Genomic DNA, 10059 nt, shown 5'->3' with positions numbered 1-10059 from the left:
AGAGGCAGGTCCACATTCAATTGGTCAATGTCCAAATTGACCTCTTCCTTCCGGAAAAATTCTTTTTCCATGTCAAACCACGACACATTGTCACAATCTGGTTCACTTCATTCATTAGATTTTTTCCTCCTTGCTCTCTTATCCAGGTCATGCTGTGTGTTAACAAAAGATCTTTCAATGCTGCATGGACCACCCTTGATTTTTGCAGGGATAGCAGGCCAAATTCTGTCCCCGCAAATTCAAAAACATCCCTTTTAGTAGAATGGTTGGATTTTTGAAGGGGTGGTTTGCTCATCATTTTGGTGTAATTACACCAGGATGATGCATTTCTATAAAAGAGCTGGTTCGGAGTGACATTTATCATGTGATTATCTGTCTCTGTCACTCCGAATGGATTGAATTTGATACAGAATTTCATTTTTGTTGACCCAAAATGTCCAAATCCAGAGGTTCAAAGTGAGCCACGGGAAAAACTGGGTCCAAACACGCCATCCTTCCACAGAATCCGAAAAAGACTTCAGAGCCCTTGGAAGGATGTCCCCTGGGACTGACCATTCCTCCACTGGCACACCTACCAAGTATGTTGAAAATGGTTTCTCTGGTTTTGAATGGGTCAGGCAAATGCTGTCCAGACACGCTGCTTTTACCAAAGTCTCCCGCACATTTTCCCTTGGTTGTCTCGTGGGAAAGTCTGTCCCATTGCCCAAGGCAACAGGTGAAAGAATGAAGCACATGAACACTATCTGTCTGAACCCCATGTCCATGTCCCCACCCTCTGTGAGAAATCCCACAATGCAGCACCACACAAACAACACTTGATTTCCCAGAAAAAAATCCAAGTCTCTGGATGATCACTCGTTGTCCGGCAAGACGTCTGCAGCATTGCTGTCTGCCTCCGTCGGTACGCTTGCCTCTCTGCTTTTTGGGTCCACGTCCACTGGCATCTGCACCCGATAAGGTTTCATGTGCCTTGCTGGCATTCACTTCAGTCCGCGTCCTATAGAAACACAAGCGAAACCCTCGCCCCAAGTTATTAATGTAAATGGATTTTCAATCTGTCCTGACTCTGGGTTTCTGATATAAACTAAAGGATTTTCCCTTAGCTTTGCTTGTATGCTGTTTGTGAAATGCCTAAAAATTGGTGGAGTGGGTTCTGTAGTAGATAGGGACAGGCGAACGGAAGATCCCGGGATGTGACGGAAAGAAAGACCCTTCCCCCCTTCACCCTGTAACACGTTATCTATCACCCCCAGAACATGTAACCACACCTAACCCAGTAATTTTCCACTCCTGACTAACCCTAGAGACCCTACCAACCCCCCCTGACGTAGCAAAGTCCCCCAAGACTATTTAAACCAATGAGATAATATAATAAATGCTTTCGACCGTCCACCACGTTGGTGTTAGCGTGTGTCGTTAGCCCGAGGAGCTCGGACTAGGCCGGGCTGCCGTGCTGCTTCTTGCAAACCAGGTCGCCTTTGCCTCCCCTGAATACAACATATCTGGTGCCGAAACCCGGGAAGAGAAATTCGCTCGGGTAGCGGGAATCACTTGGACAAGGGCAGCGGCCGGAGCGGTCAAACCGTATCTAGGTGAGGGAGACGTCCCAGGACGTGCGATCGTCATGGACACCATCGCCAGGGTCGTAAGTGCGATTCAGAAGCAATGGGGTATCGAGTGTAAGCTCAAAGACTTTTATCTTGCTATAGCAAGGCTGCTTGAGCCTGGGGCAATTGAACGCCCCGTGGATGTTCTGCATCCGGAAATATGGGAAAAATGCACAGCCACGCTGGCCGAGGACACGAAATCTTCAGGCAGTGGCAGAAGCCTTAAGGTGTGGGGCAAAGTAGAGAAAGCCCTGCACAAAGCAATAGAAGAGCAGGAGACATGGAGCGCAGCGCGTACATGTTTATTGGTTACACCCAAGCTAGGGGTAGGAGCGGGAACGCAAACTGCCCCTGAGGGCGATCCGCCCGGGAGCGGGGATCCAGGGGGGCCCGGCGCATCACCCCCCTCCCCGGGAAAGAGCCCAATCCCTGCCGCGGAAACCTCCCAGAAATCCGCGGCTTCCCCATCCGTATCGCTGCCGCCGGTCAGTGTCCCGTTTCCGGAGGTGCAGCAGCATGCGAAATGCTTTTGGCAGGGGCTGGCGAGGGAAGCCAGAGACGCAGAAACCGCAGCTTGGGAGGAGATCCTAACAACGCCGCCACCCTACTCCTTTGAAAATGGCACTGGCATCCAAGGAGAGGGGCAGGGCGCAGGCGGTTTCGGCGCGAAAAGCCGGGAGGCGTGCAGTTTTAGGAATGCGCGTGTGCGGGAGAAAGAAGAAGAGAGCGGCAGAGGGCACGGAGCGAATCGGCAGCCATGCCTGATGACGCTACCATTTAAGGGAGAGACCTTCCCCTGCAGGAGGCAGGGCAAGCCTGGGGGGCAGGAGCAGTGCCACCCCCACGGGGAGGAGCGAGCTCGGAGCCAGACAAAAAGGCACAGAGCCCCGGAAATGCGCTGGCACTCAACTTCCGACTCGGAGTCCAGCAGCAGCTCCGCCAGCTCGGAAGGGCTGACGGAAGCTGGCTGGGACTCTGAGACGGAGGAAATGGAGCCAACGCGATTTAAGACAAAACCGAGTAAAGCTTTAAGCCGCACCGAAAAGCAACCACAATACGGACCAGCCCAGTTTACCAGCTGGGGAGAAACATCCTGCTGGGGCTGCGGAAGGAAAGGGCATCTCATTAAGGAATGCAGGTCCCGGCCCCAGGAAAACGGGAAAGGGAGGGGGCATGCAGGCCGCACTCAGCCTCCTCCCACCGCGAATACAAGGTGGCCCATCTAGGCTAACCCCCAGTGGGGCGGGGAGACCTTATACCCCATACCCCCACAGGAGGCAGCCAGCTTTATACCCCCGCCAGCGACACAATTGCAGAGTTTCGCAACACAGCCTGCGGTACCTTCGTACCCACTACCACCGCAAGCAGCGCCTGTGCCGCAGGGTCAGCAGGGGATGCTCCAGAACGGGACCCCTGGGTGGCCCTGGCCATGAAAATAGGGAAGGAGCCCCCGAAGGTGTGGGGGACATGCTGCCCTTATGGCAGTCAGGACCCCCACGTAATAGGGCTTCAGTTTTGGGCAGACACAGGAGCAGACTGCTCGATTTTTCCCCAAGCACTGTGGCCCCGACACTGGCAATGCAAAGAAGTCCCCCCAGTGAACGGAGTGGGAGGGCCATCCCGAGCTTGGAAAAGCACCCAATTAGTAGCTATAACGCTTCATACAAAAAAGGGACCAGAACAAACAGTAGCAATCCACCCCTACATTTTGCAAAACTCTCCACCCCTGATAGGAAGGGACATCCTTGCTATGTTAGGAGACAGGATTACAAATTTATAATGAGGGCCACTGCCGTACACCCACTGCTGCCAATCAAACTGACTTGGAAATCACCAGACCCCATATGGGTCGAGCAGTGGCCCCTGTCAAAGCCTCGAATGGCAGCCTTGCTGGAACTGGTCGACCGCGAGCTACAAAAGGGTCACATAGAACCCTCCACCAGCCCGTGGAACACCCCTGTATTTGTAATCCCCAAGAGATCCGGAGAAGGCCATCGTCTCATCCACGACCTTAGGGAGGTGAACAAGACAATCCAGCACTGGCTGACAGTTATGGCATGGCTTGGTATCCCCAAACAAATTAAAACTGACAATGCTTCCAATTTTATCTCCAAATCAGTGCAGGAATTCGCCATGGTGTGGGGCATCACCTTAGTACAGGGGATCCCATATAACAGCACCGGACAGGCCATTGTTGAGCGAGCAAATCAGACCCTAAAAGCGAAGTTAGAAGTATTGGCAAAGGCAGAGGGCTTTGCCAATTCCATTCCCTCAGGAGACCAGACGCGCATGCTAGCAACCGCATTACTAGCACTGCACCAATTCCCTAGGGGAGATGAAACAAACAGTCCCATTCGAAAGCACTGGGCCACCCAGACACTAGAGGAGGGCCCGCAGGTCATGATCAAAAACGAGCTAGGCGAGTGAGAACGGGGCTGGAGACTGGTGCTTACGGGACAAGGGTACGTGGCAGTTAAAAAAGAGGACAGAATCAGGTGGTGTCCACTCAGGTCAATCAAACCCGACTTTCAGAACGAAACTAATGAAAAGCTGTGAGTTTCTGTTTGCAGAACATGCTCGTGGACCGTCCCCGTGACGCGTACACCCCTGCTCCAGAGGGAGATGACGGACCACCAAGCCGTCAGACAAAACCCGAGAGTCCCACACCGGTGAGACCCAGACATGCACACTGTCTTTGTGCGATTTTGCTGTTGGGGCTTGTGGCCGGGGGGCAAGCTGACCCAGGCCACTACCCTCATCAGCCATTTAGGTGGGTCATGCAACATCTTTCAAGTGACAAGGTGTTCAAAGAGGTCACCACAGCGAACACCCCATCCTTCGTGTTCCACATAGCCGATCTGTTTCCAGGACAACCAAAACTACGGCCCATAAACCCACGTATCGTACTTATGTACATATCCTACTGGTGCCCAGCGTCCAACCCAGGGAAAAGGTACTGCAACTACCTGGGGTATGGACATTGCGGATACTGGGGCTGCGAAACCATTGTTACAGATGCCAGACCATGGGGAGATGAGTGGCAACCGCAGGAGCCCGACAAATTCTTACAGTTCACCTGGGCACCCTTTGGCTGTGGAGACCACAATGCGCAGCCTAGATATCGGGGATGCGTAAGTTATAACATGACCGTTCTACAGCCAGATCACCCTAGTTGGGCCACGGGTAGAACGTGGACAGTGGTCCTCAGAGGACCGAGAAAGTGGGTGAATGTACGAATTATCAGGCTCCAACCACCAGCACCTCGACCAGTGGGACCCAATAAAGTCATCAAGAACGTGCTAAAAGGGAAAAACACAACCCACCCCAAAACCTTGCCCCCAAAAGTCACTGATACCCCGACCGGCCTTGCGGATACCCTCCGGATAGGCCGCACGGCTGAGTCAGATCCAAACTCAATCTTTCGTATGCTAGAAGCTACCTTTCTAACCCTAAACGAAACCAAACCGAACCTGACTAACTCCTGTTGGCTTTGCTATGGTGTTAAACCCCCTTTCTACAAAGGCATTGCTTTAGACACCCTCTTCAGTTACTCCACAGCCAGTGCCCCCCACCAGTGCAGATGGGACACTCCCCACAGAGGAATCACCCTGAGTCAAATCACAGGACAGGGCAGATGTTTTGGCAATGCAACTTTAGCAAAGCAGAAAGGCAACTTCTGCACTAAAGTTGTCAAGCCCAACAGAAAAACCAATAAGTGGGTGGTCTCATCCGCATCTGGGATGTGGGTTTGCCAGCGATCCGGAGTGAGTCCTTGTGTGTTCCTTGCCAAATTTAATGACTCTATCGATTTCTGTGTCCAAGTTCTGATTGTTCCTAGGGTCCTGTACCACTCAGACGAAGAGATATACCACCTTCTCGAGGAACCTGACAGACTCCACAAAAGAGAAATAATCACAGGTATAACTATCGCAATGCTGCTCGGCCTGGGAGCAGCTGGCACAGCCACGGGTGTCTCAGCCATCGCAACCCAGCAACACGGACTCTCTCAGCTGCAAATGACCATCGACGAAGACCTGCAGAGGATCGAGAAATCCATCTCCTACCTAGAGAAATCAGTCTCTTCGCTTTCAGAAGTAGTTTTACAAAATAGGCGAGGACTGGACCTCTTGTTCATGCAACAAGGAGGACTGTGTGCAGCCTTGAAAGAGGAATGCTGCTTTTATGCAGATCATACGGGAGTTGTTAAAGACTCCATGGCAGAACTCTGAGATAGACTGGCTCAGAGAAAGAAAGACAGGGAAACCCAACAGAGCTGGTTTGAATCCTGGTTCAATCAATCACCTTGGCTCACCACTTTAATTTCCACCCTGGTAGGTCCACTGGCAATACTGCTTTTAGCTGTTACCATAGGACCATGCCTGCTGAACAAAGTAGTCTCGTTTGTTCAGGCCCGTCTAGAACGGGCGAACATTTTGTTCGTAGGCCAGCAACAAATGCTGTAAACCAAAAACTGCGAACACAGTCAGTCACAAAAGCCTTCAAGACTCGCCTTGCGAAAATTACTCAGGTTTACCAAACCACCTTTTCCTTACCAATTTACAAGTTCGTACCTCACTCCAGTGCCTATATCTACGACTACCTCATTTTATTTATGAAAAGGAGGGGGGAGATGTAGTAGATAGGGACAGGCGAACGGAAGATCCCGGGATGTGACGGAAAGAAAGACCCTTCCCCCCTTCACCCTGTAACACGTTATCTATCACCCCCAGAACATGTAACCACACCTAACCCAGTAGTTTTCCACTCCTGACTAACCCTAGAGACCCTACCAACCCCCCCTGACGTAGCAAAGTCCCTCAAGACTATTTAAACCCATGAGATAAAATAATAAACGCTTTCAACCGTCCACCACGTTGGTGTTAGCGTGTGTCGTTAGCCCGAGTAGCCCAGACTAGGCCGGGCTGCCGTGCTGTAGCCTTGCAAACCAGGTCGCCGTTGCCTCCCCTGAAGGCAACAGGTTCTGAGAAAGAACCATTTAAAATATTCAATACATACAGAGCTTTGTTCAACCGCATGTGCGGTGTTGCGCCTGCTTTCCCCCTTTTCTCCATCTTAGAACTCCTGACCCCCCTGTACAAAGTAAAAACCCCCTGTACAGGTGTTTAAACCCCCCTGTATAATACTAAAAAAATTTCCCCTCTAATTTGTAACTACTTTTATTATACCATCTAACCCTCTGTGACCGCTTGTTCCACCTTCAAAGTTAGTAACTCATTCTATGGCTCAAACTCAAAATCCCAGCTGTTTTCAGCTGCTTGCCAGGGTCTAAAATGCTTCTGACCAAGGCCTGGAACCTCTGAAAATGTCTGAGGGACATTTTGAGTTCCGACAGATGAGTGCCAGCCCTCAGGAAGCCAAGGCCATCCAGACTTGTCAGTCCTGGCAGCTTTTTTCTGGGAGCTATCCTTGTATATTGGGAATTCTGGAGGCAGATTCCCAATTTTGGCCATGGGTACCTGGTTGAAGTGGATGTTTTTTTCCCATAAGAAAGAAAAGCACATGGTTCCAGTGTTTGAAAGGCAGATGAGAGGTGGTCTCCCGAGTGGCCAAGCCTGCCAGACCTGTATCTCCTGGCAGATTTAATCTGAAAACAATCTTTGCAGATTAGAAAATTTGGAGAAGGAATCCCACTTTTGGCCATAGGCCCCTGGAGGAGAATGACAGTTCTCTCCAATGGGAAAGAAAGCCCAGATCCCCAGTGCTTTCGGGGCAGATGAGAAGTATCCCTCGACATGCCAAGGTCAGATGGACCTGTCAGGTTGTCCACAGGAGGCCCAGCCAGCCTGACCTGTTCCAGGTTCCTTTGGTTTTTTGGGACCCCACAGTGTCACAATGGTCTCTTTGGTTCCATGAGGCCCTGGAGTGTCACAATGTTCCCCTTGCTTCTGCAGTGTCACAATGGCTTCGTGGTTCCACAAAGCCCTGATGTGTCACAATGGCCCCTCGTCTCTGTGTGCCCTTGCTGTGTCACAGCAGCTCCTCTGTGACACTGCGGGCTGCACAAGGTCACCATGGACCCTTGGTTCCTTGGGGCCCCCGAGTTTCACAATGGTCTTCTTTGATTCCATGAGGCAGCACAGTGCCACCATGGCCCCTTGGTTCCACAACTTCCCACAGTGTCACACCAGCCCCTGGGTTCCATGAGGATCTGGAGGATCACACAGGTTTATGACATTTGTCCTTGCTGCGGCTCACATCCCCCTGCCCCACGAACAGCCCCGAGCCACCCGTGAGGGACAGGCCCTGCTGTGCCAGGCTGGGCTCAGGGCTTGGCCTTTCTGCTTCCCCCAGCCAGCCCAGGCTTTGCTCAGCATTGCAGTTCCCTGCTCAGAGCCTTTGGCTCCCTGCAATCCTGGCCTCAAGGATCTGCTCTCACCAGTCCCTGGGGAGCCTTTGGCAGTCCTGGCCCTCAGTGGGGCCCAGTGATGCTCCAAGGGACTTGGAGTTTTGCTTCTGACTCCTTCAGCAGCTTCTTCAGCCTTCTCTCAGTGCCTGAGGATCCTGGACTTCACCCCAAATCCGCAGTGGGGATCATTAAAGAACAGGAAGCCCTTAGGGGCGCTTTGTCTTCATTCAATGGTCTGCAAATCTCCAGGGCTTGTGCAGCTGATTGGAGTCAGTTTGGAGTTCTTGTAAGGAGGAAGATTTCCAAGTGTACCTCATGACTTTTTTTCTTTAATCAAGTGAGTATTCTCTTATTTTCCAGTTCAGAGAAGAGCTGATAGAAGCATTCCCAGGTGATCGTGATGGTCACTGTCTCCTTAAGAGGTCTGGGCATGTAGAAGAATGAGCCCCCTGAGGGCTGACCCTGTTTGGACAAGCTGCTCCTCACCCCCAGCCTCACCATGTCTGACATCGCCCACCTGGCACTGACATCCCTGTGCCCTGCTGCAGAACCTTGTCCCTGAGCTCTGCAGCTCCATGTCCCAGCCCATTGCACTGTGTCCCACCTGCTCTCCTCAGGGCTCTGGCTGCACAGAGGCCCAGGAGAAGTTTTCCTGTTGGGAAAGAAAGAATGGAAAAGCCTGAGCAGGTTTCCTAAACAACAAACCCCACTCAGGAGCCACCTGGTCAGTACAGGCTGCCTGGAATGGTGTCACCTTTCTACAAGGGACAGTGTGACTAGAATTGATCTCTGGAAGCAGAATTCTCTGAGTGTCCCGGCTGAATTCTCTGTCCCAGTCCTTTCCCTGGATCCCTATTGCAGATGGAAGCTACTGGTGCCATCCTCAGTGAAACATGGAGGGCATGAAGAAGAAAAAGGACAAGACACACCCAATTTCCTCCATCTTGTCCCCTTTGGACCCCTAATCTAGAATCCTAAAATTTTACTTTTGCACCCGTGCCACACTTAATTATTACTTATATCAAACACTCAGAGCTTGTAATTCATCCTGTAAGATTGAAAACTCTTTTCCATTGACAGAGATCAGAGACAGTGTCTCTCAGGGCTCTGTACAGGGGGGTTCCTGACCCCCTGCCAGGGTCTCAGGACTTCCAAGGCAGCCAGAGGGAAGCCCTGGATTACGACAGTAGGCCATTGTGACACTGAAGAACTTCATGGCACCAAATATCCATGGTGACACAGCAGGGTATCATGGGAGCCCTGGAACCATTGTTGGCAGTATGGAAACTCCTGGAACCAGGGGCCACTGTGGCACTGCAGAACCAACACAGCTGCTGCACCTTGACCCCTGCCCTGCACAGCTCCTTGGAAGGCACGGCAGGAGCAGCACCCCAGGAGCCTCGGGAATGACCCTCTGGGATCCATGGCACACACTCCCAGGGGCTGGAATTCCAGATCCCAGCCAGGAAAAGATGTTCCTGCCCTTGAAGGCAAAGCTCTTATGGAAGAGCCAAAAGCCAAGTGCAGCAAGATCCTACAGCAACATTTTACTGCCAGCCTTCATAACTTCACCCATGGTTGTAGCTTATGGATTGGGAATTAAATCAGGGCAGGGCCTTTGGTCGGAGCTGCCCTGGGTCAAGAGAGACACAGAGAGAGAAACAGAGCAGGCAAGGGAAGGCAGGAGAGAAAGGAGGTGTTTTGGTTTGGAAAGACAGGTGTCTGCTAAGGAAGGCAGGGGCCTCCCCTGAAATGGAAAAAATGTAGACTCTTTTTTTCTGAATTGCTATAAATTTAAAATAAAGGGGGGCTGTCAGGTAAAAATATGGGAGCTTTTTATTAGGGAAGAAAATAAAAAGATAAAATAAACAATGCAGTAAACTAAAACAACACTGACAGAGTCACAATACAACCTGACACCCTGTTGGACAGGGTGTTGGCCGCAGTCCAATTGGAATTGTGGCTGCAGTCCTCCTGGAGTGTCAGGTGTGGTTCTGTTGGAGTAGTGATCCTGTAGAAAAGGGTGTTTTCTTCTGAAGAGGCAGTGGAAGAGGCAGCTGTTCCTCTGGGAAATCCAGCGCAGAA

General features: G+C 51.5%; 1 long non-coding RNA gene across 1 annotated transcript in view; it reads right to left on the bottom strand.

Annotated features, from left to right (window-relative positions):
• Window positions 1-861: 861 nt before the first annotated feature.
• LOC140682134 (uncharacterized) overlaps window positions 862-10059 on the bottom strand; it is a 48499-nt gene continuing 39301 nt past the window's right edge. The window contains exon 5 of the long non-coding RNA XR_012053397.1: window positions 862-997. This is a non-coding gene — a long non-coding RNA (uncharacterized lncRNA). The remainder of the gene's footprint in view (window positions 998-10059) is intronic.

The sequence above is a fragment of the Taeniopygia guttata genome, chromosome W (genome assembly GCF_048771995.1).
Source record: "Taeniopygia guttata chromosome W, bTaeGut7.mat, whole genome shotgun sequence".
Classification (NCBI taxonomy): Eukaryota; Metazoa; Chordata; class Aves; order Passeriformes; family Estrildidae; genus Taeniopygia; species Taeniopygia guttata.
The sequence above is the reverse complement of the archived record's forward strand: the minus strand, read 5'-3'. Positions and strand labels throughout refer to the sequence as shown.